The following is a 6,568-nucleotide window of genomic DNA, read 5'->3' on the forward strand; positions in this document are numbered from 1 at the left end:
TTCCAGAAATAGAGTCAAGTGTCTATGTGTTTTGTTTTGTGGTTGTTTTCTTTAATTTGTGATGATCGTGTATTTACACGGGAGCAAATGATGTTATAGGTGATAGAGCTCCTCAGTGAGAAGTTGGATGATGAAAATATTGTATTTTCTTTTGAAAATTTATTTTAATTTTATGTAAATACTTAAAGTCTTATGAAGAGAGAGATATTTTGAAACATTTTATGAAAGAGTTGTAAACATTTGTATTATATTTATATATTAAATTTTATATTTCATACAGATTATGGTTATTAGATATGGAAAAGTATAGGGATGTTACATTTGGTATCAGAGCAGTTCATCCTTAGGATAACCTGAGGGTAGTGGATTCATTGTGTTTCTTCTACTTATAGATAATTATTTGAGTCTAAATTAAAAATAAAGAAAATTTTTGAGATTGTTTTTTTAAAGGTTTTTTTTTAAATCTTATGTGTCTTTTAAATGAAATTTTTAGTATTAAAAATGAAAGGATCTTGATAAAGTGGTGAGGGTGCACACTCATAACTGAATCAAGATGATTTTCTATCTTAGTTCTAAAAGTTTGATGTTGAGCATGTAATTAATTCTTGTGTAGTATATTTTATTTTATTAAGTGTGTATTTATTTAATTGAAAGTTGTCTTTAGATTAACAGTTTTACATCAATATTTGTTTTGGTGAAATACTTATATTATAAGTGGTATGATTTTGTTGATAAACTCAAATTATAGATGAATTTGAGACGTTTGCCTTTGAAAGATTCGGATGTTATCTTTTGAATGAATTGATTCCTTATCGATTTCATTCTTATAGTTGTAGTAATAGAAGACAATAGTTTCAAAATCTCTAGAAAATAAAATGGATAGTTACTCTATAAGTGTAGAGCAAATGCAAGTTAGATTTAGTAGTGTCATGGTTTAGTTTCAGATAGATATAAGTTATGAAGAGTAAATAAGTAGTATGTTGAAGGTTTAAAGATTTAAGCATGTGTTTCTATAGAGAGTACCAAAGTTAAGTTCCAAGATGAAAGTAGGAATTTTCTTTGATGTGAAGCTTGGAAGATGTCAGTGTTGCTAACACAACATCAGATGGCTCTAGAAGAAGAACAAAGCTTAAAAGGATAATGAAAATATTATATTTTCTTTTGAAAAATTGTTCTAATTTTATGTAAATACTTAAAGTCTTATGAAGAAAGATATTTTGAAACATTATATGAAAGAGTTGTAAACATTTGTATTATGTTTATATATTAAATTTGATATTTCATACACGGATATTAGATGTAGAAAAGTACGATGTTACATTAATTATACGTAATTTATTATACGATTAAATATAATTTTTTTAATAGAATGAATGTGAATGAAATGTTAAAATTTGACAATAAAATATTTTTTCCCTCAAATTCTACCGCTATCAATTATCTTTAATTTATAGTATAGATGATAAAAAAGTTAAGATTCTATTTTGTCCCACTATTTTTAAGTTCCCAATTAAAATTATAAATAAAATAGGTAAATAATTACAAAATTCTTTTTTATCTTTATTTTAGCCACAATAATTTATAATACTTATACCTATATATTAAAGAGATTCTTCTTTATAATTGTTTTTGGTGTACATAATTTTTTTCTATTTTATCCTTATCAATATTTTATTTTATTGATTTATTTTGGTTATTTTGTCTATTGTTATCTTGGACACTCCTGTCTTTTTCTTTTTTTTATATTCACTTTTATTTTATTTTATTATCTAAAAACCAAATATAACTTCCTTCAAAACTTCTCACTCCCCTCCTTAATCCCCATTATCTTTCTCCAGTCTTCTAATAATCAATTACACTGTTAATTAACCAAAATAAATCACTCACAATATATTGTTGCATTCATTTTTCTTATATTATTAGGAAAGTTCCTACAGAACCTATGATATGCATCCAAATTTAAAAATAAAATTACCATTGATTTTATTAAAATAGTACATTTAAAAAAACAAATTCAAAATAGAATTAAAAAATGATAAAAATAAATTATATATTATGCATTATAGTTCTTTTTAATAAACAGAATTACACATATAGTAGTGATAAAAATAAAAAATATGGATATACAATAATGATAAAAATAAAAAAAATGCAAATACACATGTTAATATTTAAAAAATAAAAATACTCATAAGTTTACGATGAATTAAAATATTACAATATGAATTTATAGTTAATTTAATAAATACAAATACACATATGATAACGATAAAACTAAAAATTGCAGATATATAGTTTGATATTTAAAAATACATAAATTTATGATGAATTAGAATGTTTGAGTATGAATTTTTATAGTTTATTTTAATTAATACAAATACATAAATAATAATGGTAAAACTAAAAAATATGGATGCATAATAATGATAAAAATAAAAAATATAGATAATAATAATAAATAAATAAAGATACACATTAATAAAAAATACAGATACACAATAATGGTAGAAATAAAAAATTAGATACATAATATTAATGAACAAATACAAATACACATTAATATTGAAAATAAAAAATGTGGATACACAAATGCAAGAACATCTGTGTTCCCCTTAGTATATATATATAATGTAGATGATAAAAAAAGCTTTAACGGTTTATTTTATTTAAATATTTTCAAAATTCTCACTAAGAACTCTTATTTTTTTCTTTAATCACCTTAATATTTAATATACACAAGATAAAAATAAGTTAAATCACTCATTTTTTTTTATAAAAATACGTTAAAGTACTCTATCTAATATTTATAGTTAAATATAATATTTTTGTTAATTGTACCAATTTATTATATTATTAGATTTTTTTTAATAAATGAAGGTGATTGATATTTTGAAATTGGACAATTAAAAAGAAAATTAACGGACAGATCGACAGTTTATTCATACTCAGTCTTGTCTGTCAGAACGGATCAAATTAACTTTTTTATTTTATTATTTCAAAAAAGTTTGTTTATATTTATTTTTTCATATTTTATACATATTAATGGAAATATAGGTGTTATTGCGTTTGTGTATCTATATTTTTTAAATATCTTTAAATGAATGTGATTGATATTTTGAAATTGGACAATTAAAAAGAAAATTAACGGACAGATCGACAGTTTATTCATACTCAGTCTTGTCTGTCAGAACGGATCAAATTAACTTTTTTATATTATTATTTCAAAAAAGTTTGTTTATATTTATTTTTTCATATTATATACATATTAACGGAAATATAGGTGTTATTGCGTTTGTGTATCTATATTTTTTAAATATCTTTAAAGTATAATCACTACAAGAAAATCATTAAATAGAGATTGATTTTAGAGACAAAAAATAATTAGTTACTATTTTAATTAAATATTATTTTAGAGATTTAAAACATATTGGTATATAAAGTAGTTTTTATTATTAATAAATAATATTTAAACTTGTATCTATTTAGCTACCAAAGTTTTAGTTAGCACCCGGTTTTCTTGTAATAAATTACCTTTTCTGTCTTAACATTTGGGACTTTATACAATTCAATTCCCACATTTAAAAATATCAAAATAGTCCTAAAATTAGGTTTTAGTACTATCTTTTGAAAAAAAAAATGTGGAGATTAAATTGAAAAAAAAGTCTCAAATGTTATGACAAAAAATATAATTATGTTTATCTTTAAAAGTTTGTTGTGTGTTCTTCTTATCATATATATTGCATTATAAGTTTATGTTTATCTTTAAAAGTTTGTTGTGTGTTCTTCTTATCATATATATTGCATTATAAGTTTAAAATGATTGTAATTTTATTGAATTAATATATGATGTAAATTTATAAATGTATATTTACAAATTTCACTATATGTATAAAATGAAAATACTAATTTAGGTATGATAATTTTATAATATTGTAACAATAAATTATTCTTAACTAAGAGACCAAACCAATGTTCATGGATTTATTTCAACTTACATATCATTTATAAGAAGTAAATTTTTTGTTAATGAATTTATTTATTAACTTATAATAACAATTGAGTATATAATTTAAAGGATAAATTATATGTATTAAAAGATAAATTATAATATATATAACCATTACTTATAAAAAAGATAAGTTATTTAGATAGTTTGAAATAAAAACAAGTTAGTTAAATACTTATATTATAAGTGATATGATTTTGTTGATAAACTCAAATTATAGATGAATTTGAAGCCCTGGCCTTTGAAATATTCTGATGTTATCTTCTAAATGAAATGATTCCTTATCGATTTCATTCTTATAGTTGTAGGAATAGAAAATAGTAGAGCAAGTGCAAATTAGATTTAGTACTGTCATGATTTAGTTTTTAGATAAATATAAGTTAGGAAGAGTGAATAATATTAATGAAAAAATGCAGATACACATTAATAATAATAAAAAAATTTGGATAAACAGACGCAGAACATCGGTGTTCCGCTAGTATACATATAATGTAACATGATAAAAAAGCTTTAACCGTTTATTTTGTTTAAATATTTTCTAAATTCTCACTAAGAACTCTTATTCTTTCTTTAATTACCTTAGTATTTAAAATATACACAAGATAAAAATAAGTTAAATCACTCAATTTGTTTTTTTATAAAAATACGTTAAATTACTCTATTTAATATTTACAGTTAAATATAATATTTTTGTTAATTGTACCAATTTATTATATTATTAAATATATTTTTTTAATAAATAAACGTGATTGATATTTTGAAATTGGACAATTAAAAAAATAATAACGGACAAATCGACAGTTTATTCATACTCAGTCTTGTCTGTCAGAACGGATCAAATTAACTTTTTATTTTATTATTTCAGAAAATTTTGTTTTATATTTATTTTTTCATATTATATTTATTAACGGAGATATAGGTGTTATCGCGCTTGTGTACCTGTATTTTTTAAATATGTTTAAGGCATATTCACTACAAAAAAATTATTAAATAAAGATTAATTTTAGAGACAAAAAATAATTAGTTACTATATTTATTAAATTAAATATTATTTTAGAGACTACAAAAATATTGGTATATAAAGTAGTTTTTATTATTAATAAATAATATTTCAATTTGCATCTATTTAGCTACCAAAGTTTTTGTTACCACGTGATTTTCTTATAATGAATTACTTTTTCTGTCCTAACATTTAATTCTCACATTTAAAAAAATCAAAATAGTCCTAAAATTAAGTTTTAGTACTGTCTTTTGAAAAAATGTGGAGATTAAATTGAAAAAAAGTCTCACAACACAAAAAAAACATAATTATGTCTATCTTTAAAAGTTTGTTGTGTTCTTCTTATTATAGATATTGCATTATAAGTTTAAAATAATTGTAATTTTATTGAATTAATATATGATGTAAATTTATAAATGTATTTTTACAAATTTTATTATATATATATATATAAAATGAAAATACTAATTTAGGTATGATAATTTTATAATATTGTAACAATAAATTATTCCTTAACTAAGAGACCAAACCAAAATTAGTGTTCATCAATCTATTTCAACTTACATATCATTGATCTATTTCAACTTACATATCATTTATAAGAAGTAATTTTTTTTTTAATGAATTTATTGATTAAATTATAATAACAATTGAGTATATAATTTAAAGGATAAATTATATGTATTAAAAGATAAATTATAATATATATATATAACCCTTATTTATTAAAAAGATAAGTTATTTAGATAGTTTGAAATAAAACCAAGTTAGTTAAATACTTTAATTATATGTGGTATGATTTTGTTGATAAACTCAAATTATATTGAATTTGAGACGCTGTGAAAGATTGTATTATTGATTTCATTCTTATAGTTGTAGAAATAGAAAATAATAGTTTTAAAATCTCTAGAAAATAAATTGGAGAGTTATCCAATAAGTGTAGAGCAAGTGCAAGTTAGATTTAATATTGTCATAGTTTAGCTTCAGATAGATATAAGTTATAAAGAGTGAATAATATTAATGAAAAATACAGATACACATTAATAATAAAAATAAAAAAAATATGGATAAACCGACGCACGAACATCTGTATTCCCACTAGTATACATATAATGTAACATGATAAAAAAAAACTTTAACCATTTATTTTGTTTAAATATTTTATAAATTCTCACTAAGAACTCTTACTCTTACTTTAATCACCTTAATATTTAATACACAAGATAAAAATAAGTTAAATCACTCAATTTTTTTCTATAAAAATACGTTAAAGTAGTTTATTTAATATTTACAGTTAAATATAATATTTTTGTTAATTTACCCAATTTATTATATTATTAAATATATTTTTTTAATAAATGAATGTGATTGATATTTTGAAATTGGACAATTAAAAAGAAAATTAACGGACAAATCGATCGTTTATTGATACTCAGTCTTGTCTGTCAGAACGAATCAAATTAACTTTTTATTTTATTATTTCAATAAAGTTTGTTTATATTATTTTTTTTCATATTATATATGGAGATAAAGTTTAATAAATTTTGTGTATCTCTATTTTT

Source organism: Phaseolus vulgaris, chromosome 8 (assembly GCF_000499845.2).
Source record: "Phaseolus vulgaris cultivar G19833 chromosome 8, P. vulgaris v2.0, whole genome shotgun sequence".
In the NCBI taxonomy this organism is placed as follows: domain Eukaryota; kingdom Viridiplantae; phylum Streptophyta; class Magnoliopsida; order Fabales; family Fabaceae; genus Phaseolus; species Phaseolus vulgaris.